Consider the following 27,372-nt stretch of genomic DNA (forward strand, 5'->3'; position numbering starts at 1 on the left):
TATGGGTCAAAATACATCCATATTTTCTGGCCCTGGCACTGAGAAAGCCTAGAAGTAATGATACCCTAGTAGCAAAAAGAATACTATGCCCCAGACCTTGGTTTCTAAATACCACTCTCCAATTAAAGGATCCAGACTTCTCAAAGAAATGCCTGATTAAAGTCTGGAATACAGAAAGTACATGATAAGAATTGGTACATTTTTAGATGCCAGAAGGGAAGGAAGTGCTCAAAAACTAATGGGAGCATCTTGAGGAATAAACTTGAACCTTAAATTCCAAATGATGCATCTAAGATAATGTGTGTAATAAAAATGTATAATGATGGCAATGACTTAAAATATGTGGATTAAAATAAATGTTCACAGGTCCATATAGACCTAAATAATTAAATAAATTTAATCCTTTAAGTTGAATTCCAGTTAATAACTAGGAAAAGTATGGTGGAAATAAATGTCTAAGAAAATGTTAAACCAAGAGGGACTTGAGGAGACTTAACTAAATGGTAATGTGGTGACCTGGGTGGGATTCTGGAATAGAAAGAGAACAGGAGGTAAAACTTAGGAAAACTGAATAAACTATGTTAATAATAAAGGATCAGCATTGGCTCATTAATTAAGCAAATATATATTTTTAAAAGATTTATTTATTTATTTGAGAGAGAGAGAGTGTGTGTGTGTGTGCAAATGAGTGGGGCATTGGGGAGAGGGAGAGAGAATCTCCAGCAGACTCCCCCACTAGGCATAGAGCTGGACATGGGGCTTGATACTACAACCCTGAGATCATGACCTGAGCTTAAATCACAAGTCGGACACAACAAACTGAGCCACCCAGGAGCCCCTAACAAGTATATTAATGTAAGGTGTTAGTAATAGGGGAAACTAGGTGTGGGGGAAATGTATTCTAAAGCTATTTAAAAACAGTCTATTAGAATTTGAAAAAAAATCCCCACTTGGTCACTACCATAGTTGTGATTGTGGCAGTCAAGTATCATCAATGGCTCTTAAAATTAGTGGGCACAAATGTGAAGAGAATGAGGATGTCTGTGTAGTTTCAAAGCATCTCAGCATAAAATCCTTATTAATGACAAAGGGAAAATAAGTGACTTTATAGTGGGGAAACCTGGTAGATACTACCTCATCCAAATGATCAAAGGTAACACCAGTAAAGACTTACAACATCCTATGCCTCCTAATATAATGCAACATCTCTATAGGCAGTACCTCTCAAGTTTTAATGTTTGTATGAATCACTGAGGGATCTTGTTAAACATGAAGATCTGATTGAGGAGGGATGGGGCCTTAGATTCTGAATTTCATGGCCTGTAGGAGAAACCTGTAACCTCTTCAGCAAAGGGGGAGCTGGGTGGCAGGAGAGTGTTCTCATTCTTTGTAACCCTTCTCCAAACTTTCCTTGATTTTACTTGAGATATAAAATGATGTACTTCTTTTTGGTGTTTTTTTTTTTTTTTTTTTTTTAGCATTATAAACACCCAAAACTCAAATAGGTATTATTTTTAAGCAAAAGGCTTTAAGTGAGGAATTTACATGTAACAAGAGTTTTCCTTCCCTGGGCAGATATGTAGGGACATCTGTTTAGGAAGAGGCCAGAGAGGTGTTAGGCAGATTTTACTTAGAAGCAATAGTTGATAATCTTAGCCTGTTAATATCATCTGGTATCCATAAGTAGGAAAGTTTGTTATACCGTGTATGTTAAGAGCACCTGAAAGCACCACTTAGGGAATGATCCTGAAGGTCCACAATTACTTCAAAAGTCCAAGGAGTGGGGACGCCTGGGTGGCTCAGTTGGTTAAGCAGCTGCCTTTGGCTCAGGTCATGATCCCAGCGTCCTGGGATCGAGTCCCACATCGGGCTCCTTGCTGAGCAGGGAGTCTGCTTCTCCCTCTGCCTCTGCCTGCCATTCTGTCTGCCTGTGCTCGCTCTCTCCCCCCCTCTCTCTCTGATAAATAAATAAAATCTTTAAAAAAAAATGTCCAAGGAGTGTATTAATATCAAGGTTGAAGAGAAACTTTCCAGCATTATGGAGCAGTGCATAATAGAAGACACCATATCGCTGCTCACTCATTTGCTGGTGTTGATTCCGATTGAATTTTGTATTCTTGTAGAATTCTGCATCTGATGGCTGTTCGGGCTTCTCAGTCACCAGCTAGGTTGCTGCTGGCCTGGTCATGCCTAACCTTCCCATTTCACAGATAGCAGCTGCCTAATGAGGTAAAACTGAAGGGCCTGCTCCAGCAGGATGATTCGAAAGAACATTTGAGCTAGTTTCCTCTTGGCCTTATTTTCTAGACTGAAAAGATCCTGAATTCTAAGAAATCATGAATGGCTTTGCTTCGTGGTATGATTGAATTTTGTTTTGAGGTTATATGGGAATTTGTGAGAGGTTAGCTAACCTCATCTAAGAAAATGAAATTGGGATGGGAGAGTGTCCAGGTGTCAAGATTGTGGTCAACCACTGATCGAGTTTCCCTCTTGGGCAGCTGTTGGACCAAGTTGAAAGTGAAAGGATAATTTACTTATTTGTTTGTTTGTTTGTTTGTTTGTTTTGTCCCAGGACATTTCTTTTTCTGGATCCATATTATCAATCTCCACTTCCAGTCCTTTTGCTCTCAGTAGGCTTTCCTATCATGTTCTATCATGTTTGAATCAATGATGATTTGGAAAACCTGCCTGGCTTTCATTTCAGCCATGTCCTTTCCCCTATAATGTTGCCTCTCCAATTACCCTCCCTGACTTTGTATCCTGCAACCCACAGATAAGCAGTATTTCACCTTTCATGTAATCCAAGAAACCCTTTACTTGTACTTCATTAGTACCACTTACAGCAGGCGATACCTTCCAAATTCTGAGGGATAGTCATGTTTAACCTGGAATTCTATTCTAAGTGAAACTTCCAATCACTCCTCCCCCCCAAAAAGTAAATACTATTTGTGATAAAGCATTTCTTGAAAAACTGCTGAAGCTGTCGTGCACCAGAATAAGGAATAAACCAAAAATACAAATATCTGGAAACCATGAAATGTGGAAAACCAACACAGGAGAGGACCAAAAGGAACAGCCAACATGATGATAAAAGGGACATCCCAGGTTTTCAAGAATGGCAGTCTGTGTTGGAGCAAGAGGATTAGAACACAAGAACCTTAAGTTGAACTATACAGAGAGTTTGCAGGGAGGTAAAACATGTATGGGGGACAAGAGGGCATGTAAAAAGATCAATGCCCATCTTCCACATCATAACATGGAGAAGGTTAAGAAAGAGCAAAGCACACATATTGTTTAAACAAGGAGAAGCAAATCATGGCAAGGAATGGCTAAAGGGGGTACAAATGTTTGCCTCTGAGGACAAGAGTGGGAAAAGGAGCACACAGAGATGGTTGATTTTATTGAAAGACTTACAAAACTCTCTGACATTGTTTTTATTTTCAAATAAGAAGATGGAGTGATTTACTTCAAGGAATAAATAAATAACTCCAATAATGGTTATTTATTTAATAATAAACCCTGATAATGGTCAAGGGACTAATTAATTCAATTCAAAAACTTATTAAGCATGCATTATGTGACAGACGCTATGGAGACAGACAAATAATATTTCTGCGCTTAAGGACCTCGTAATCTGGGCCAGATAAGACATGCACACAATTATTGTGATGCAGGATGTGATAAGGAATATTGCAAATAATGCTCTGGGGAGTATGGAGGAAGAGGCAATGGTGTCAAAGTGGTTAGATTTGAGAAGGATGCAAGGAGAGTTGCATGTGAATGGCATTGCCCAATACCCTGGGTGAACTGGCTTGTTTTCTAGTTCTTGTTTCTCTCTGTCTCTCTGTCTCTCTCTCTCTCTATTTTTGTTTGTTTGTTTGTTTGTTTGAACAGAATGTAAATGATAAGGAGCTTCTTTCTTAACTTTAAAATATTTTTTGGGTTAGGAGAGATTTGGACCTCTGGAGATAGGAAAAAGGAAAAGCATTGCAGATGAAGAAAGAACTATAATATAGTTGCAGAAATAGGGTGACAAAGGGCGTGTGAGGAGAATGGCAAGTTATATGTGAGTATAAAGTGCATGGAAGAGATTTGGCCTGTGGTCAGAGCAGAGAGTGTTCAGAATAAATAAATCTATTTACCTGAAATAAATGAACAAGATCCTGAAAGTAAACTGTTTCATAGAGGGTTCTGTGTAAGAGTTGTGGTTGTCCTTGTATTTTCAGTCCCCAGCCAGTATCTGGCATGAGGTAAGCTGGTCAGTTTAATAGAATGGAATCAACCATTTGTCTTTTGACATGAGTCAAAAATGCCATTCCCTGAACAATCATTACTAATGACACTGCAACTAGTAACAATAATGTTGATGACTCACATTTATTATTTAATATATGTAGCATTAAAGTAAACACTTCATTGAATCATCCTGGTTTCCTAGGTTGTAGGTATTGTCAGTAAATTCATTAGAGAGAAGTAAAACTGAGGCTTAGAGAAGGTAAGTGGCCTGTAGATTTTGAGACAAGTACTTCTCTTTCATTTGGATCACCCATTTATAAAATTGTGTAACATTTTTAAAGAATGATGATGTGATACTGCTTAATTTTTTAAAATTTATTTTTTTAAATTTCTTTTCAGCATAACAGAATTCATTGTTTTTGCACCACACCCAGTACTCCTCCTTAATACCTACCGCCTGGCTCCCCCAACCTCCCACACCTCCCCCCACCACCACTTCAAACTCCTCAGATTGTTTTTCAGAGTCCATAGATTCTCATGGTTCACCTCCCCTTCCAATTTCCCTCAACTCCCTTCTCTTTTCCATCTCCCTATGCCATCCATGTTATTTGTTATGCTCCACAAATAAGTGAAACCATATGATAATTGACTCTCTCTGCTTGACTTATTTCACTCAACATAATCTCTTCCAGTCCAATCCATGTTGCTACAAAAGTTGGGTATTCATCCTTTCTGATGGAAGCATAATACTCCATAGTGTATATGGACCACATCTTCCTTATCCATTCGTCTGTTGAAGGGCATCTTGGTTCTTTCCACAGTTTGGTGACCGTGGCCATATAAACATTGGGGTCCAGATGTCCCTTCTTTTCACTACATCTGTATCTTTGGGGTAAATACCCAATAGTGCAATTGCAGGGTCATAGGGAAGCTGTATTTTTAATTTCTTGAGGAACCTCCACACTGTTCTCCAAAATGGCTGCACCAACTTGCATTCCCACCAACAGTGTGAGAGGGTTCCCCTTTCTCCACATCCTTTCCAACACATGTTGTTTCCTGTCTTGCTAATTTTGGCCATTCTAACTGGTGTAAGGTGGTATCTCAATGTGGTTTTAATTTGAATCTCCCTTATGGCTAGTGATGATGAACATTTTTTCATGTGTCTGATAGTCATTTGTATGTCTTCATTGGAGAAGTGTCTGTTCATTTCTTCTGCCCATTTTTTGATATGATTATCTGTTTTGTGTGTGTTGAGTTTGAAAAGTTCTTTATAGATCCTGGATATCAACCTTTTGTCTGTACTGTCATTTGCAAATATCTTTTCCCATTCCATGGATTGCCTCTTTGTTTTGTTGACTGTTTCCTTTGCCATGCAGAAGCTTCTGATCTTGATGAAATTCTAGCAACAGCAATCAGACAACAAAGAGAATTAAAATGTATCCAAATTGGCAACGAAGAGGTCAAACTCTCTCTCTTTGCAGATGACATGATACTTTATATGGAAAACCCAAAATACTCCACCCTCAAACTACTAGAACTCATATAGCAATTCAGTAACATAGCGGGATACAAAGTCAATGTACAGAAATCAGTGGCTTTCTTATATACTAACAATGAAAATACAGAGAGGGAAATTAGAGAATTGATTCCATTTACTATAGCACCAAGAACCATAAGATACCTGGGAATAAACCTAACCAAAGAGGTCAAGGATCTGTACTCGAGGAACTACAGAACACTCATGAAAGAAATTAAAGAAGACACAAAAAAATGGAGACCATTCCATGCTCTTGGATCAGAATAAACATTGTTAAAATGTCTATATTGCCTAGAGCAATCTATACTTTTAATGCCATTCCAATAAAAATTCCACCGGTATTTTTCAAAGAGCTGGAGCAAATAATCCTAAAATTTATATGGAATCAGAAGAGACCCCCAAATTGCTAAGGAAATTTGGAAAAACAAAAATAAAACTGGCGGTATCATGTTACCTGATTTCAAGCTTTACTACAAAGCTGTGATCACCAAGACAGCATGGTATTGGCCTAAAAACAGACACATAGACCAGTGGAACAGAGTAGAGAACCCAGATATGGATCCTCAACTCTATGATCAAATAATCTTTGACAAAGCAGGAAAAAATATACAGTGGAAAAAAGACAGTCTCTTCAATAAATGGTGCTGGGAAAATTGGACAGCTATATGTAGAAGAATGAAACTCGACCATTCTCTTTACACCATACACAAAGATAAACTCAAAATGGATAAAAGACCTCAACGTGAGACAGGAATACATCAGAATCCTAGTGGAGAACATAGGCAGTAACCTCTTCGATATCAGCCACAGCAACTTCTTTCAAGATATGGCTCCAAAGGCAAAGGAAACAAAAGCAAAAATGAACTTTTGGGACTTCATCAAGATCAAAAGCTTCTGCACAGCAAAGGATACTGCTTTATTTTATTCTACAAAATTGCATTTCATTTAAAGTTGGCCACAAAAGGGGTGCCTGGGTGGCTCAGTCAGTTAAGTAGCACGGTCCATTATGCATTTGACTCTTGATTTCTGCTCAGATCATGATTTCAGGGTCGTGAGATTTAGCCTTGTGTCAGGCTCTGCACTGAGCATGGAGAGCACTTAAGATGATCTCTTTCTCTCTCCTTCTGCCCTTCCCCCATCATACATGTTCTCTCTCCCTCTCTAAAAAAGGTGAGGGGGCAAGTAGCTCAGTTGGTTAGGCTTCTGACTGTTGGATTAGCTCAGGTTATGATCTTGGGGTCCTGGAATTGAGCCTGCACTGGGGTCTGTGCTCACAGGGAGTCTACTCAGAATTCTCTCTCTCTTCTTCTTTCTCTGCCCCTCCCTGTCTCTCTCTCTCCCTCTTTCTCTCTAAAATAAATGAATACGTCTTAAAAAAATAAAATTGACCACAGAAGTATATAAACATGATCCCAATTTTGGTTTAAAATAGTACATATATCTGGAAGAAAATATATCAGAGCTGATCAAATCTAGGATAAAACTGGTCATATGATGAACCATTATTTCATATACTAATAAGAAAAAAAATTCTGTTTATTAAATTATGATGTGCCACCAACTATAAGATATAACTTTATTTTGGAGATGTTAAAATATGAGAAAATGTCCATCGTGTAGTAAATGAAGCATACTGATTATAACGTAGTGGAATTATACATGGTTTAAATTCTCTTTCTTATAATGCACATATGTTTCTAAATATTTAGCAATTGATATATATTACTTTGATTCTGAAAAAGTTGATGTTTTTCAGGTGTTGGAAATACTCAGGACATCCCCCAACTAGGAATAAAGGTATAGAATATAGATAGTAGACAACAGTAACATATACTACTGTTTTTGAATTAAATTCAGCAACGACTTTATGATTGGCATATGTATAATTGACATAAATTCCCTGAAACACTCTGTTGTCACACAGATTTAAGAAAAAAAATTTTAAAGGGAGATTTTCTGTAGGAGATGGTGGAATACAGCATATTTATTTCAGTTCCTAACTCTTTGTATGCCAGAAACCTGATGAATACAACTTAAATTTGGAAATGTAAAATCTTACCTGAATTAAAACTTGGTCAAAATACCCAAACACAGTCTATGAATTGCAACCATCCATCAATTATAGTGGTACTGGAATTTGATGGAGGAAAGACATTGGAAGCAATTCATACCTCTTGAGTATGAATTCCTCTCAAATTCAAATTCCTCTCAAATTCCTCTCAATCCATTGACTGTGGATTCCTCTCAAAGTAAGCAAGGATCCTAATAGGTCCATTTGATTATTTTTTTTACTTGAAACAATAAAGAGTGAAGGTGCAGATGGTGATGAGAAAAGTGAAGAATATGATGGTTGGGCATGTACTACTGACAAAAGCTAAACACTAAATCACCAAATAAAAGACATTTGCGAAAAGAGGCTTCACTAAAAGTCACAGAGAACTGCTGTAGAAAGATATCCCCAGAAGAGAAGACAGAGCAGATTCGGTGAGAAGGAGCTCAGAGATGATAAGCCAGGTGATGTGGGTCAAACAACGCACATTCTCATACTGTTCTTTAGAAAAAAGTAAGCCAGGTTAAAACTGCTGGTTCAAAGATGAATGATAAGCCAGAGAGATCCAAAGTGGGACTTTGGTACAGATGCTACAAAAACAAAAAGATATGTAATTTATTATAAAGAGCAGATGAAAGTACATTTTAGAAAACATGAACTTCCTATGAAATCAAAGGAAATTTCAGCCAAACACTTCTCTATATTCTCATAGAATTAGGAAGAAAATATATATTCTGAAAGAAATAATGAGATTTAATAGACAAAACTCTTTTAATCATTTTTATCTGATTAAATGTTTTATTTAATTTTTAATCAATTTTGCTAATTAATTTTAAATTAAAAATGATAAGACAATATTTGGAGACACAGGAGACACTGGCAAAAATCAGGAAAGAGGTTAAGAAAAAAGTAAAACTATTGCATAAATAGAAGCTACATAGAAGAGGTGGCAAAATATAGAATGGTTATTACTCAAAACATTTCAGACCTCTAAAGTATCAAGTCAATGACATGGTATTCAGGTTTGAGGATGTCACCAAGGAAAAAATAATAGAAGAGATGTCAGAAATGGAAGATAAATGAGAGTAAACAATCATATAATTAGTGTGCCTGAGGTATAGAATATACTGAAGTGGAAATATATTCAAAGATGAAATAGAAGAAAAATTTCTACAAATAAAGGAAGACAAGAGGTTTTAGGAAGAACCCTTCATCTTTAAGTGTCATCTGGTGTCAGAGTTTCCTTATTGCCATCACAGAGTTCTGGAATTATACATATATGGTGAAGAGTCTTAAGCCAAGATGTTGGATTTGTTTAGATGTCACACAATGGTATTTTTGCAAGCAAGAATTCATGAACTGTAGTCCTTTTTGGATTAAGAAAAAGTATTGAAAACAAAAATGAGAGAGCTTCTTGATGATAAAAGTCAGCCTCCTGGGAAATGAATCAAATAAAAAATTCAGAAAAAGAAAAGTGATGTCTTACAAGAATTGTTAAGAAACATAGAATCCATGTATATATGGGGCTCAGATTGAACAACATTGGGATTACAGTGACAAACTAAATGTAAATATTAAAAGCTTTAAAAGGATAAAACTAAAATATGCATAAATATCTGGCAGTATAAGAAAGGAGTGGGATTAGGAAATGTAGATGGGGAAATATTGTCATATATCATAAGTGGAAATATTACATAACATAAATGCTGCCTAAAGTTGAAAAAAAATCCAGCAATAGAGCTTTAGTATTTAACATTAAATTATAAGTCTAATCATGAAGAAAACTATTATAAGGAAGAATAAAAGCAAAACAAAATAGATAAAGCATCATATGACAATAGATAGAAAACCAAGAAATTTACAAAATACATATGACACATAAATTGTTTTAAGATCCAACTTACCTAACATGGCTATTGTTAACTTAGCTTTTAAAAGAAAAAAGAATTTTTAGGTTGGATTTAAAAGAAACTACAACAAAAACAAACAAATAACCCATACTTTCAATTAGTTGGAGGATAGTTAGACATATTTCAGCATAGCCATAACCATAGAATACAGATATTAAAAGGAAGACAAAGATATCTATCTATCTACCTATCTAATCTATCCATCTATCCATGTAGACATAGATATAGATCTACAGATATATACATTAATATATTTATATTATATATATAAAATATTATCTGAAAAGAGTAAGTTGTAGACAATTTATAATAGCATGGAATTTTGTTATTTAAAAAGCTTATATATGAATATAAAATTCTGAAAGGATGTCAAGACACTTTATATTCATTATATCTTAGATAATGGAATCCACTTTATATCTTTCTGACTGTTTGAATATTAGTCATGAGCATATATTACTTTAAAAATTAAACTGAAAAAACAAAAATTGCTTTTCCGTTTTAAAAGTGTTGCCAGCCTGTTTTGCTGAGTTTTCCATTTCACTATAGAATGTAATTCTATCATTAGATAATTGATTATAAAACAATGACTAAAAATACTATAGTATATCGTAAGTTCATTCTCTAATTAGTCTAGCTAAACTCATGGGATTTTGGAGTGAACATAGCACATTTTCATCATTTTTATATATTTTCCACCAAAAAGTACAGTCACAATTTAAAATCAAATTATAAGAGGATGTGGAATATATTTTGCATTTTTTTAATTAACTTATTTTATTTTATTTTAATTTTTTATTTTTTATAAACATATATTTTTATCCCCAGGGGTATAGGTCTGAGAATCTCCAGCTTTACACACTTCACAGCACTCACCAAAGCACATACCCTCCCCGATGTCCATAACCCCACCCTCCTTCTCCTAACCCCCCTCCCCCCAGCAACCCTCAGTTTGTTTTGTGAGATTAAGAGTCACTTATGGTTTGTCTCCCTCCCAATCCCATCTTGTTTCATTGATTCTTCTCCTACCCCCTTAAGCCCCCATGTTGCATCACCACTTCCTCATGTCAGGGAGATCATATGATAGTTGTCTTTCTCCGATTGACTTATTTCGCTAAACATGATACTCTCCATCCACGTCATCTCAAATGGCAAGATTTCATTTCTTTTGATGGCTGCATAGTATTCCATTGTACATATATACCACATCTTCTTTATCCACTCATCTGTTGATGGACTTCCAGGTTCTTTCCATAGTTTGGCTATTGTGGACATTGCTGCTATAAAATTCGGGTGCATGTGCCCCTTTGGATCACTACATTTGTATCTTTAGGGTAAATACCCAGTAGTGCAATTGCTGGGTCATAGGGTATTTCTATTGATAAAATGGGAGAAGATATTTGCAAACAACATATCAGATAAAGGACTAGTGTCCAAAATCTATAAAGAACTTAGCAAACTAAACACCCAAAGAACAAATAATCCAATCAAGAAATGGGCAGAGGACATGAACAGACATTTCTGCAAAGAAGACATCCAGATTGTCAACAGATGCATGAAAAAGTGTTCCATATCACTCAGCATCAGGGAAATACAAATCAAAACCACAATGAGGTATCACCTCACACCAGTCAGAATGACTAAAATTAACAAGTGAGGAAATGACAGATGCTGGCAAGGATGCGGAGAAAGGGGAACCCTCCTACACTGTTGGTGGGAATGCAAGCTAGTGCAACCACTCTGGAAAACAACATGAAGGTTCCTCAAAATGTTGAAAATATTTTGCAATTTTTGTTTTGCTTTTTGAATGAACACTATCTTCCAAAAAATAATATGTAATTTTTTTTACATCTTACACAGAAAAGAATTCTCAAAGTATATGGAAAATTCAAAAGATCAAGGAGAAGAACACTGTTAATGAGCAATATTAAGGGAATTGCAGGTGATTTTTTTCCCTTTAAAGAATCTATTTTGAAAATTCTATATTCTACCCCACTATTCTACTATAGGAGGCACTGAGAAGCTACCACAGATTTCAAACCAGAAAAACACATAAAGATGAGTTGATTGTAAAAGCAATGAAATTTCAGTTCAGGGTCCTAACAAGGCCCATCCTGGAATATTGTTTATACTTCAGACCCCATGAAGCTTGACTATGTCCTACTGACCGTATCTGTGCTCCATAGGATATCCTGCTTATAATGGATTTAGAGAATGGTGATACTTTATTGAGGAAATTACTTAAGTTATCTTTCTCTGATTTTTTCCTAAATACTTTGTCTCCACCTTAGTTAACAGGAAAGTCAAGAGCAAGTAGTAGTATCCCAGGTCAATAATGACCACAAATGTGACTTTCCAGGGATGAAATTCTCTTCCTTGCCTTTTGCAGTAACCAGAAGACAGAAGGAGTGGCATGGACAACATCTGGGCTACTGTCTTCTCCTTTCAGACCCTGTTCTAGCTGGAATTCCACAATTTCCTTAAATATTTTGGACTCTTTACCTCTTCAGGTCCTTTGTGCCAGTTGTTTCTTCAGTTTATGTTTAAAATTACAGTTTATGAAAAAATACAGTTTATGTTAAAAACCTTTATCTTTACTCTGTGTGGGGTCTACTCTTTTTTATCTTTAGTGTCTGCTTCAATATCACTATAGCTTCTCAGGAAGACATCTCTTAATCTGACCATTTGCACCTATGACTTAAAACCCCAAAATCTCAATGGCTTGAAAGAACAAACCTCAAATACCATATTATTTCATTTGTATATGGAATTAAAAAAAAACTGAAACAAATGAATAAGCAAAGAAAAAGCAGAAACAGACCAACAAATACAGAGAACAAACTGATGGTTTCCAGAGGTAAGGAGGAAGGGGGATAGGTAAAATTAGCAAAGGAAAGAGAGAGATACAGACTTCCAATTATGGAATTAATAAAACAAGAATAAAAGGTACAGTATAGGGAACATAGGGAATATCAATGATACTGTAATAGTATTGTATAGTGACAGACACACTTGTGAACATAACATATAGAGATGTTAAATCACTATGTTGTACACCTGAAACTAATGAACTGTGTGTCAACTATACTTAAATATATTTTTAAAAAAACTCATATTCTGCTTGACTTATTTCGCTAAGCATGATACGCTCTAGTTCCATCCATGTTGTTGCAAATGGCATGATCTCCCTGATATGAGGAAGTGGTGATGCAACATGGGGGCTTAAGTGGGTAGGAGAAGAATAAATGAAACAAGATGGGATTGGGAGGGAGACAAACCATAAGTGACTCTTAATCTCACAAAACAAACTGAGGGTTGCTGGGGGGAGGGGGTTTGGGAGAAGGGGGTGGGATTATGGACATTGGGGAGGGTATGTGCTTTGGTGAGAGCTGTGAAGTGTGTAAACCTGGTGATTCACAGACCTGTACCCCTGGTGATAAAAATATATGTTTATAAAAAATAAAAAATTAAAAAAAAAACAAACCTCATATTCTACATGTATAGTTCAAATATTCTAACTTGAACTTCTGTTGTAATTTTTGAATCTCCTTATCTGATAATAAATACAAAACTATGCTAAAAAAAAAAAAAGGAAATGAACTCATTCTACTGTATTAAATTGTAAAAAAAACAAAACAAAAACAACACTTCATACCCAAAGCAGGTCAGCAGGACAGTTCTCATCACAGTCATTCAGGGTCTGTGTTGGGTGCTCTGTGCTCACAGGATGACACATTTTACTGCATGCCTCTATAGTAATCATGGTAGAACAGAACATAGAAGGTAGAGAATGGTGTGGCACATCAGCTCTTGAATACATCCACGTGGAAGTGACATACATGTCCTCTGCTCTTTGGCCAATGCAAATCACATGGCCAGACCTAATAGTAAGGAATTAAAATGTGAAATTGACTCTCGTATTTGGAAGGAGAGAAGATCTAGAAACATTGGTGGCAGACCCCATGTCTGCCACTCACTTTGTGTGGAATTAGTCCCCTCTCTCTTCTCTAGGTCAGTGTTAAGTTTGAGGAAACCCAATGAAGAGCAATCTTCTTTACCAGCTGAATTTGGAACCGCTTAAGAGATAAGACAAATAATTCAAAGATAATCTTGGAGATAGAAATGTTAGCTTTATTACTGAATGGGAGGTAATGGCTTAGATGTGTGGCAACAGAGTTTCCTAATATCTGACACCACATTTGGACTGACATCTTTTGGGATGGGCTTTCAGAAGGAAGCTGATGCCTCAGAAGAAGGAAGAATGGAGAGGTTGAGATATGCATGCTGAGGATCTGCTCCCAGACTCACCAATCAGATAAGTTACTTCACCACCCCAGGGAAGGAAAGAATTAGGTAGTAAAAGGAATTTTGCTTTTACCATCTGAGAATGCAAGTTACATAAGGGCAGGTGCACTTCTGCCTTATTCTAAGTGGTATCCTCAGGTTTTAGCAAAGTATAGGGCACACAGAAGACGATTCAATGCCTATTAATTGGATGAATTAATCAATTAATGGGATACTGGCTATTGCCTGAATCAGATTTGCTAGGGATCACAATGAAATTGAAAATAACATAAAAGACATTGTGCTGGAATTGATTAATCATGTGAGGGGATTAATAATATTAAAATAGTATTATTTAATAACAAATAATATAAAACTATTATTATACTCTTTATCATAGTAATGATTCCCATTATATTATGTAAATTAGTATTGACATAGTGTTCATATTATATATTACAAGTATACAATTATGTACTTGAATATATTATTTACTGTAATATTTATACCATTTATATAACACTATTTTCTGATATTATAGTAATAAAAATTCATTATTGTTATTATTATTATTATTATCATTGTATTATTTAATATGAAGACTATACGTGACCTGAAAAAGCCCAAGTTCATCTGTGGATTTCTGAGTTGAAATTAAAATTTCCCCAAAACAAACCTCGGGCTGCATTAATTTCTTTTTTCTGATGAGTTAGCTAAGTGCACATATCCCTGTCAATTTTTATTCTTTTCTAATAACATTTGCCTTAAGCAAAAGTTCAGACACAAGCATAAAGTATGTTTTAAGGGAAAACAGATGTTTAAGTTAAAAAAAAAAAAAAAGGAGGCAAGAAAATGATACAGAGACAACCAACTTCATGGAAAACCCAGAAATGCAGTCCATATAAAAAATGTTTAGCGTACTTATGAGTGATGAGGAAAATAGGAAAGAAGTAACAATGAGTTTAAGCTTAGAATAATTCAAACTGTCCAGTAACAGTTAACACACACACGGTATAAAAGCACACCAATTAGAGACAAAATAGAACCCTGAAGATTCAAGGTCTATCTTGGTTCAACCGCCAAACTCTATTATTAAGCATGGAGAAGGATCAGATGTGAGTAGTACAATTTCACTTGGTAGCCAGGGCTTTTCCTGAGACCATCAGGGTATTGAAACCATACTAGGGCTAATTCAATTTATTCAATAACCTAATTAATATCAATTAAATGTAGGCCAGTTGGTTCCATTATTGAGTGTAAACTCCTAATGAAGTCAGGGTCATGAGTTCAATATGGGCCAGGGTCTTGAGCTCTAATTTTATCTGTTAGAGAATATGTGGTACACTCTTAACCCCAGTTACCCTGTCATAAATTTACTTGGTCATGAATAGAATGGAGTGGAGATGGCAAGGGTGGGGGAACCAAGAGGTCAGAATTCACTCAAAAAGAAGAATATCCATGGTTTATGCAACCCATTACTATACTAGAAAAACAATTCAAACAACTTAGTTGTGAAGAGAATTCAGTAGCATCATCTTTATTACAAAGATCAAGATATTATTATTGGTTAAACATAAGTAGCTTACTCAATCTTTTACTGCCTTTAAAATCAACCACCAGTGTTTAGCAATATAGAAGTAGTTGGATGCTTTCCTATTCTTAGGTGATTTTCATACACTTTCACCTAGAGACATTTTGGTACTATCCAAATGAGCACTGCAGGGTTTGGAAGTGCCTTGAAACATGATTAATGTGTTTGCAAATCGATGACATGGAGATGTTATGGGAAGCAGATGCCCTTTCTAAAGCTTTGATGGGTGGCCCAGATTTAAATATTATGAATTTCAAACAGGTAATGGATTAAGAATATATATTGACAAGTATTTAAAAAGCTATAGAAAAACATTAGATCATAGAAATTTTGAGTTTCAGTGAGAATATAATTGACCAATGTTGAGTTCAGGAAACATTCAGTTAATGAATCATTAAATGTGTTCAAAGGAAGTTACAGTTCAAAAATATACCTTTTATACATATAAATGCATATATAAATGTATACATAGCTACTTAACTGTGTGTGTATGTACTTAGATCTAATTGAGTATCAGTAGATAAGAGCCAACTAAATATCTGTACTTAAAGAATAATGTAAGTATTATATTTCCATTTATTCTTTTATTAAAAGAATAGTTGCTTAGGCTAATAATTCCCTGTTTAAAGGCAACTCTAATGACCTCTGAGGTTCTGCCCACCTCAGCAATTTTTATAGAATTATAAGCATTGAATACTTACCATATACAAGGTCCTTGACATTTATTTTAAATTATTTAATTCCTTGCAATAACTCTATGAACTCTGAACTGTTATCTCTATATTAGAAATGAAAAAATTGAAGCTGGAAGAGAATAAGTAATGTGCTTAAAGCCTCATGATTAATAGAAAGACTAAATTTTGTCTGATTCCAAAACTCATCTTTTAATTCTGTAGTGTCTCCTTTTATACCTTTTATCAGAATTGATAGCATATAAAGCTATATCCATGGGTTTCGTTTAAAAAAATTCAAAAACATCTGTGAAATTTAAAACAAAGGAAAAATCATAAAACAATTTTTATAGGTGGTAAGGCAGATGAGCTTAAACAAATAAGCAATCAGATGTAGCAATAAAGGGCTAAATAGAGATAAAAGTGTGATTTTTACTACTTAAGTGAATATCATTAAGGCTAATAGCCTACTTTCTGTCTTAGCCAAAATATGAATTCAGTGTGATGAATTATGTATTACTTGAGCTACACCTGATTGTGAAACCCTCTAAAGAATTTACTTGAATCCTGTTTTTCCAGTTAGAGCTTTTACTTGCTTCAGGGAGAATGTGGTAGTAAGGGGAAGTTCACAGAAAAAGAGTAGATGAGAAAGATATTTCTCCATCCCTCCACACTAGCGAATATTTGGGAATGTATGGACATACTATCATAGAAAGAAAAAGCAACAAGAATAACAATAGCTGGCATTTCCTGAATGCTGCTTTACTGTTTGAAGGGCTTTGTGTATATTAACTTGCTTAATCTTCACAAAACAAAGGCAAGAATAAATTTGATAAGAAACCCTGGCATTATGGAACTTTTTTTGTGGTAAGGATGAACCTGGCTTAATGTAAAAAAGCTGAATATATCAATGATATGCATGAACTGTCAATCATTTATTTTCTAGAATCATTATAAAGTTACTTTAAATACCAAACTTTTCTAATATGTTTTAGCTGCAATTTGATTTATAAAACTTTGATTTAGATAGAAATTTTCAAAAATACCATTTTTAAATGAAAACATATACACCATGTGCTTCTCGCATTTATTTATCTGTCAACCCCATTAAACCTAAAGATGTCTGACTGAAGCTGAAAGAAATAAGATTAACCAATAAGAAAATTTATTTCTCTTTTGTTTTTGTTTTTGGACATATTATTAAAGTCATTTACTAGGTCTACATTAAATGAGTGACCTTAGGTTCTTCTACAATACTCATTTTCACTTCTTTGGCCCACTTTATTTTCCTATGGCCATGGACTATGTTAGCACAAAAAGTTGCAAAGGATAATACAGAGTCTCCTTCTGGTTGCCTGGTCGAGGTCAGAATCATAGAATGCTTAAATTGTAAGGAACACCCTACCCATCATGTAGTAGTCTACCTTTCTTTCGTTTCTATATAGATGATGAAGGGGAAAAAATTAGAGAGTAGTAAATTGGCATAACTTTTGTTGAGCATTTTTTACTAATTCATTTTTTCTGCATTGATTGAATTGTCCATATATCTTAGTACAGTTTAGTCTTGGCTATTGTCTCAGACTATGCAGGTAAGTAGGTAAGGTAGAGTGTATTTTGGTAGACTGGATTCTTGACTTTATGTAAATACAATTTGTAGTTTGATATCTCTTCAACCTATCTCTTATTAATAATGAAGTTATTCTTTCAGAAAGAATAATTTGACCATCAGATTTCATAATCTGAATATAGAGTCTATTAGATGGCACCTACCTTCACATGTATTCTTGACCTTTGTCCTTTTACCAAATAATTCACTGAGTACGAAGTAGCGAATATATTGGAGATTATATCCTATAAGATTTAATGGCTGAATTATACTCATGTTGCTTATGAGACTCTTTAATGGCACTTTGGCACTGAGTCACCTCACTAAGACAGCAGAGAGGGAAGTGTGTGCCTGACGGACAATTTCTTGCCATGGGGACAACCAGGGAAGTTCCTTTTGATAAATACTTAAGTTTTATCCACCCTATGCAAAGTATAATGCTAGGTCATGTGGGAAACACAGAGGCAAAGGATGTAGTCTTTAAGGAGTTTCTGTGGTTCTAAGGAGTGACTGTGGTACTAAGGGGTTTCTGTGGTACTATGAGTCAGGGTGAGGTGTTGGTCTGGGTAAATCAGAAGAGGAACCTAGCAAGTTGAGGTATACGGGAAGGGAGAATGCTGATCTGAGGTGAGGGACCAAGAACTAGTTCCAAGAGAACAATAACAACTCTTGTTTTTACTTCGTGGCAGGCACTATTCAAAGCACTCCACTATGTCAACATAATAATATATATTAATATTTATATTGTATATAATAATTTATATTAATTATTTTATAGTAATCCAATGAGTCAGGTATTGCTATTATTTTCATTTTGCTAATGAAGAAAGCTAGACAGAGATGTTAGTCCTGTTGCCTAAGACTTGTAACCTGTAATATGAAGAGAATGGATATCATATCCTGGCAGTATGGTTCCAGAAGCCAAGTGCTAAATCACTAAGCCACAGTTGTATAAAGACTCTGACTTGAATAGCTGATTGAGCCATGATAAACATGATTAATTAACTGGCCCATAGATACAAATGTCTTAAAGGAATCTCAGAAAGCCATTTTGCTTCCCTAAATGCCAGTATGGATTGCCATTTCATTTAGTTTTATAAATGCTTTTAAGAGCTCTATTCACCTCATTGTAGGAAAAATTTGGGAAACCATGGATTTTAAAGTAGGGAATAATTATCCTGTTTTATTAATGTTTTTAAAGATACCTAAGAACAGCACTGTCAATAATCCCACCCCTCTCTCCCAACCCCCCTCCAGCAATACTCAGATTGTTTTGTGAAATTAAGAGTCACTTATGGTTTGTCTCCCTCTCAATCCCATCTCGTTTCATTTATTCTTCTCCTACCCCCTTAACCCCCATGTTGCATCTCTACTTCCTTATATCAGGGAGATCATATGATAGTTGTCTTTCTCCGATTGACTTATTTCGCTAAGCATGATACTCTCTAGTTCCATCCACGTCGTCGCAAATGGCAAGATTTCATTTCTTTTGATGGCTGCATAGTATTCCATTGTGCATATATAACACATCTTCTTTATCCATTCATCTGTTGATGGACATCTAGGTTCTTTCCATAGGTTGGCTATTGTAGACATTGTTGCTATAAACATTCGGGTGCATGAGCCCCTTTGGATCACTACGTTTGTATCTTTAAGGTAAATACCCAGTAGTGCAATTGCTGGGTCATAGGGTAGTTCTATTTTCAACATTTTGAGGAACCTCCATGCTGTTTTCCAGAGTGGTTGTACCAGCTTGCATTCCCACCAGCAGTGTAGGAGGGTGCCCCTTTCTCCACATCCTCACCAGCATCTGTCATTTCCTGACTTGTTAATTTTAGCCATTCTCACTGGCGTGAGGTGGTATCTCATTGTGGTTTTGGTTTGTATTTCCCTGATGCCAAGTGATGTGGAGCACCTTTTCACGTGTCTGTTGGCCATCTGGATGTCTTCTTTGCAGAAATGTCTGTGCATGTCTTCTGCCCATTTCTTGATTGGATTATTTGTTCTTTGGGTGTTGAGTTTCGTAAATTCTTTAGAGATTTTGGACACTAGCCCTTTATCTGATATGTCATTTGCAAATGTCTTCTCCCATTCTGTCAGTTGTCTTTTGGTTTTGTTGACTGTTTCTTTTGCTGTGAAAAAACTTTTGATCTTGATGAAGTCCCAATAGTTCATTTTTGCCCTTGCTTCTGTTGCCTTTGGCGATGTTCCTAGGAAGACGTTGCTGCAGCTGAGGTTGGAGAGGTTGCTGCCTGTGTTCTCCTCAAGGATTTTGATGGATCCCTTTCTCACATTGAGGTACTTCATCCATTTTGAGTCTATTTCTGTGTGTGGTATAAGGAAATGGTCCAATTTCATTTTTCTGCATGTGGCTGTCCAATTTTCCCAACACTGAGTGCTGTGAAGTGTGTAAACCTGGTTATTCACAGACCTGTACTCCTGGGGATAAAAATATATTATATGTTTATAAAAATAAATTAAAAATAAAAAAAGATACCTAAGAACAATTTTTTATACTTAATTATACACTTTTATATTTTAGTAAAATATATTTAACAAAATATAACTGATATGTTTAATTACATATTTTTAAAATATATTTTTTGATATATCTTATTACAAAGAGAATCAAAATAACTTTGCTCTTTCATCCTCTAGCCAAAAAGATTACCTAACCAGAACACCATGCTTTTACTTAGACTTTATGGAAAAGATGAAGTTTCTAGTATCTTTGGAAAAGGGTAAATCTACACGGTAGTCTCAGAGGAAAACAATATTCTGGTTGAAGGTTAGACTGTAAGGTAGTAACTCACATGTATCAGTATCAGTTTTGTGGCTGCTACTCATTGAGACAATGGTGAGATTACCATCTAACATATACATTCATTCTCTTTCCTAATAGCTTCATGCTTGTGGTGATTAGAAGAGACATAAACTAATCTTTTAACTAGATAACCAATCTTCCAGCACCTTATTTTATATCTTATCCAAGAAATTAGAAAAGGACCATTGTAATAAAATCTATTAATTTCTTCCAAAGATCATAGTCACCTTAGTTAGATATTACTCCCCAGTGGTATCAAAGACTGCTGATTGTTGAGATGTTGCTCTTCTTTGTCTAGGGTACTTATTTGGGAGAACCACCAAGATAAACAATTGCTGTCTGATTCAATCAAAAGTCATTAACTTCTTAAACATGATCGCCTGGTTTATATTCCAAAACGATGAGTCAGTGAAAAGTTTCAAGGATATTAGAGAAAGTCACAGTGGAGTTTCAAATATTTTTGTCTTTTAAATCTATTAGAATTTACAGTCTACAAATGTGTATCACTCCTTACTTTTAGAGAGCTGAACATACATAGGTCATGGGCAGTTATTCCAACACAACACATAGGACACATTACTCTCTTGATCATTAAAAATATAAAAGCCATATAATTTTAGGTATACTTTAATGACAGTGCAACACTTTGGGCAAAATCCAAAGTAGGGATTGCTTAATAGTTACTAATAAATATTTCCCAATGTCTTTGGTCTTTACTGTTAAAATTAGTATATTAATCTCATATAGGCATGGCAGTACAACATGCCCTCTCTCATCAAAAAACTCCAGATGGAGTAATAAACCATTGGATTTAAGTCATTGGATAACTTTTCATGAATATTCTGCCAAAGCACTGACACCATCATCAGATTTAGTCATTAGAATCTTTCCAAACAGGCTGATTGTGAATTCACATTGCCCTTTGACAAACAACTTTGCACACTGGCATCTTTTAGAATGCTAGGAGGAGATAAGTTTTGGAAGCTGAGTCTACCTAAGTCTAAAGGATTGGTCATTTGGACTGAACTGGACAATCACTGAAACAACTGACCAAACCATTAAAATTACAAGAAATAATTACACTAAGCCATAATTTTAATTAATGATTATGGTTCAGAGTTGGTTGAGAAATAATTTGGCACAGTGAGGCCAAGTGGTATCGGAGAAACCATGTTGGATGCAACAAAGACAAGTCTGGTTCTGACAAGCCATGTGAATGGGCAAGTCACTTCACTGTTCTGAGTCCCAGTTTCCTTATCTATTAACTATTGAAATCGTTACCAGATTATTTGTTTAATTAGAAAAGTTCACTGCAGCTTTGCACAGTGGCAGTATCGTAGCCAATGAGGTTTATCTGAAGCGTGATTATTGCTAATAGAAAAGTTCACTGGAAGAACTTACTGTAATGACTGAAAGTTAGTTACTTGAAGCTGTTTTAAACCATTTTTAACATTAGCTATGGTGGTCAAGCAGATCTCCTAGTTCTTCCCTCAAGTTCCTCCTGCTCTACTTTCTCCCCACACAAATCATAAATAATAGCTACATAGAAAGCTATTTGAAAGAAAAAAATCACATTTCAATGATTATTATAAATTCCACTGTATCATACAGTGAAGAATTTTTAATAAATGTCAATTGAATGGAATTATCTTTTATCCAGATTTGAGGATCCAAGGGCAATTTATCTTTCGGAGTCTTAGAATGATCTTGTAGTTCAGTTCCAAATCAAATCTTTTTGGATCCTCTTAAGGGCTTGACTGCTTAATTCACTCAGTTTTCCCACTGGAACAGCCTCTTCCTTATTACTGTGCACAGAGAATCCTTTTGTCCCTCCAAGACTATCTGGTATCTCCCTTACTAGATAAGTTGACAACTAGGAGAGTTGTCAAGTTCTGTTTCAGTTCAAAAGCTCATCTCTAAGGTACTTATATGGGAGCATTACCTGTTCTTTACTATATTTTATCAGAAAAATTCATCTCATTTAGTGTTAGAAAGTAACCTATGTCTTTCTTTGTTGAACTCTGAAATGAAACTTGGTAAGGACGTTCATTTCTCTTTTCAGGAGCTCATAGAGCTGTTGTGGTAATTTAATGGGGTTATATATGTCAATCTCCCAGTACCATGACACAAGATGGATATTAAGTAAATGTTACTTCTCTCTCTCTCTCTTTTAATTAACCACCAGGAAATACGTATAAAAACTAACTTTCATTGAAAAATGTGTTCCTTGTCAGAAGTTATCATTCCTGAGTTTTTGGTATATTGTCTCATTATGTATTGAAGAAGCAATTCCAGTTTTCTGAAGGGGTAAATCTGTAACTTTGAATTTCTGAGGTTAATTAGTGTCTTTGACCCCTTTTGATTAATATTAGGAATGCTGAATAGAAGATTTTAGTCAGATTCCAACCTGAAGTTCTTTTTGGAATGCATTCTTCTTCCTTCATCAACCTGACAGTTGAAATTTAAAAGGCTATTTGTCACTTCCTATTGTCACCCCCTATCCATGATGTTAGCCAGCTGTGAGATAGCTGCCACATTTCATCCCAGAAATGACTGCAGCAAAAGACCCCAGTAAGAGGGCCTTTTAACTACATATTGAGTCAGGAACAGAATTCTAATTTGTTGGGTTTGTGTTATTACCCAGGCTTGGCCTACATGTACAAACCAGCTTGGGAATGAAACAGAGATTGAATTTAGTTTATTCCTTTTAAGTGACTGACTGAAACCTTTTTATTAGTTTTCCTTTCCCAATATGACCAGCTTTATTTCCTCTTCAAATTATTGTGTCTAAATAGACAGGACCTTGGGATGAGATCACCAAGTCAACATTCCATTATGAATCTTTTTTGAGTGCAAGTAATAGAAGAGGGAAAGGCGAGGTGAGGGAGGATGAAGGTAGGGAATTAAGTGTGAAAACATCCCAGACAAGAGCAAACAATGGTGCCAATGTCAGGACACATTTCCACCTGCAGGTATCTGAAACAAAACACTCTCATCATTTGATTGGAGATATTTATTAAGGTTCACCCAACTTGTACAAAATAGGTTGTTTTGTGTTCATTCCTATGGTCAGTCTGTCCCTGGGCTTCTTAAAAGGCCTTTCCAGAGACATGACTTAAAAGCAATTTTTGAAGTTTTTCTTAGAGGAATATCCATACCGACTTTTCTTTTACTGGTATTAATTTACTGAGGATGGATGGAAATTTCCCTCCTTTTTTTCATTGTTTTTCTTTTCAGCCAGTCTTCAACTTAAACTTAATGATATTATGCAAAAGGAAGGAGAATTTTACTTGAAGAATAACCAAACAAGATTAAGTTCAAGCCTGTATTTAAAAGTAACTACTCATTTCTTTCACATTCCAATTTTCTTTACGTTTTCACAAATATGCAACTATATAGAGACCTATCCTGATTACAGAGTGACTCCATATTCCAATTAACTGACAGGATAACATATAATAATCACTCATTTAATAGTATTTTGCTTCACTTAATAGGGCCAGTACATTTTTTTTAGGGTATGAAAATCCTGTGAAGAAGTTGCATTAGCCAATAGGCACAATTAAGGAAAAGTGTTATAGCCAATGGATACATGCAATGAACAGTATCACAAGCATTTTGAATTAATGATACAACCCAGAACTCAGATTCAAAATACCAGCTGTTGAAAGAGAATTTAAGACCAAATGTTTTATACATTTGTGTCATGGAAAGCTACCATCTGCTGTACTTTTTTTTTCCTGCAAGCGCAGTCTCTCCAAGTTAAATAAGGCAATGCCTGAGGAGTGTTCCATGGATTCCATGACCATGTCGTCTTTGCATCAAAAATCCCACTAGCTGGAAGGAAAAAAAAGGTGATAGTTCCACCTAATTGATTCTCTAACAACCAGTTAATTGATGAAGAAGCTTAAACTCTGTCAAAGGTTTGTTTTCCAAAAAACACTACAGCCAAAATCTTACAAAATTTGAAGTAGCCCTCTGTGGAATTAAGATATGCCCGAAACAGTTTCCCCATTCCTAGGAGGGATTTAGTGTTTCATCAGAGGAGGCTTGTGAAGTATCTGGATTAGTAGGACATTTTCCGAAGGGCTGCTAAAAGGCATCTTCTCATTGACCATGAGCATTGGATCAGGCTTCAAGATGAATAGAGCAATTACCAATTTTTTCAACCTCAATGCTACATTGGTATAGTGAAGTGGGGGGTTGGAAGCTACACAGACTACTATTCCCTTCATGTTTCTTCTCTAATGCATAGATTAAAATAATAGAGAAATGTTCCTCTCTGAAAAGGTGAATTGGTTTTCTTGGTAAAAAAACAACTTTTTACTGGAATTAACTCTTAACATAACTGAAGGAGAGCCACATATATCCACGAAGATGTATATTATAAACAATTAAAGGATGTTGCAGAAGAAGATAGTCAACAACATTTATGCCGTATGCTAGCAATGCCATACATTGAGGAGAAGGGAGTTGAGGGAAATTGGAGTGGGAGATGAACCATGAGAGACTATGGACTCTGAAAAACAATCTGAGGGTTTTGAAGGGGCTGGGAGTGGGAGGTTGGGGGAGCCTGGTGGGGGGTATTATGGAGGGCACATATGGCATGGAGCACTGGGTGTGGTGCATAAACAATGAATTCTGTTACACTGAAAAGAAATTTAAAAAAAAAGAATGTGAACATACATAGCAAAAGTAAAAACACACACATGAAAATGGTAAAATAAATTCAGGTAAGTAGTTAGCTTTACCAGTGAGAGAAGAGAATATGATAAAAGACTTAGGAGACATTTCTTTTATTTGTGATGTTTTATTTCTTATGCCAAGTGATAACTTAATGGGTTCTATTATTTTTATACCTTGTACATTTGAAACATCTCAGAATTAAAAAAAGAATCTTCCAGGTGAGTGGTTAAGAGCTTGGGACTTTGGGATCACACAGACCTATGTTTAAGTCTCGGTATTCTTATGTAATAGCTGTTTGTTGTTTTATTGTTTGTTTTTTTTGTTTGTTTGTTTGAGAAAGTTACTCAACCAAAGACCAACTTCTTCATCCTTGAAATGGGAATAAAATGGTATCCATTTTATAAGATTATTTTCTGGATTAAATGAATTTATGCATTTACAATGTTTAGCAAATTGCCCAACATGCTATGCTCAAGACATAGTATACATATGCTTATATACAAAATGGAGGGAATTTTGTGTACTTGTGTATAATATAATTATGTATTTTAAAGCTTACTAGCTATACAAGCATAGGCAAGTCACGTAAACCTTCTGAGAAACTAATTCCTCATCTTGTAAAATGCAAAAAATTGAATTACCTATCTTGTCTTTATCACAGGATCTCTAAGAGTATTAAATGCAAAAATGTATAAAAACACTTTGAAATACATAAAGTCATCATAAAAATTGTGTTTTAGAAAAATTACAACATTATTTTTTATTTGCCTCCATTCACTTATTCAGCAATTGAGGAAAAATGTTATACTAGACACATTGCTAAACTATGTGAAAATAGTAATATACTTTAAAAAATATATGTTTCCCACCCTCATGCCCTCTTTGTACAGTTTGGTAAAAGATAGTAATAATAACCAGATATATTAGTCAGCTTGGACTACTATAACAAAATACCATAGACTGGATTGTTAAAACAATAGACATCTATTTCTCACAGGTCAGGACTCTGAGAATTCCAAGATGATTGGCAGATTCAGTTCCTGGTGAAAGCCCTTCTCCCAGCTTGCAAATCATTTTTTTCTGTTGTGTCTTCACATGGTGTAAAGAAAAGAGGGATCTGGTGTCTTCCCCTTTATCTGAGAACTCTAATCCTACCAAAACCGGGGTGGGGGGGCACCCTCATGACCTTATCTTAAGCTAATTACTTCCTGAAGGCCCCGCCTCCAGCTACCATCACACTGGGGTTAAATCTTCAATATATGAATTTTGTGGAGACACAAACATTCAGTGCATGAAACCAAGGAAAATGGAGAGAGAGAGAGGAAAAGAAAATATGTGTCAAGGCTATGTAATAGGAAGGGGTAAGATGAATAAAGAGGACATAAAGAAGTCTCCATGCTACTGTAAGAAGGTGGAAAGTGGATGTTGCAGTGACGTGTTGAAGCTGTACAAGTGGAAGGCCAATAAAGGAATTTGTAGACCATGTTAAGAATTTCTTTCAGAGAAGTCACTAAGAACTTTAAGCAAGAGCATATGTGGCCAATCTATTTTACAAGATTATTCTCAAGGCTGTGTAGTGATCATATTAGAAAAGAGAAAGAAGGGGAGTTAAGAATGGCTTTCTGTAATCCAAGAAGAGATTCTAGTAGTTTGGAATAAGGTGGAGGTGGGATGATGTTTAAGAAAGCTGTACATACTGAGGATTGAACGGCAGGTGATTGGATTTGGGTTGGGTGGAGGTAAGACAGGAAGAAAAGTTGTCTGCCTGACTGATTGATACTAAAGATCTGAGCCTTTAAATAAAAGACTGAATTTTAAGACTTTGGATGGTCTTTCAAAGTCCAACACCTAATTGAAAGAAAATAATCCACACTTTCAAGATATATTTATATCTTTGCCATTATATCTACTAATAGCAAATACTGGTCATAGAATGGCAAATAATACAGCCAGATTTAATCTCTGCTCTCAGAGTGC

The 27,372-nt window shown here is 35.4% G+C and overlaps 1 pseudogene; it reads left to right on the forward strand.

The window, feature by feature from the left end:
• Positions 1 to 22,023: 22,023 nt before the first annotated feature.
• LOC131837354 (U4 spliceosomal RNA) lies at positions 22,024 to 22,137 on the forward strand (annotated as a pseudogene).
• The last annotated feature ends 5,235 nt before the right edge of the window (positions 22,138 to 27,372 follow it).

The sequence above is a fragment of the Mustela lutreola genome, chromosome 7 (genome assembly GCF_030435805.1).
Source record: "Mustela lutreola isolate mMusLut2 chromosome 7, mMusLut2.pri, whole genome shotgun sequence".
Lineage (NCBI taxonomy): Eukaryota > Metazoa > Chordata > Mammalia > Carnivora > Mustelidae > Mustela > Mustela lutreola.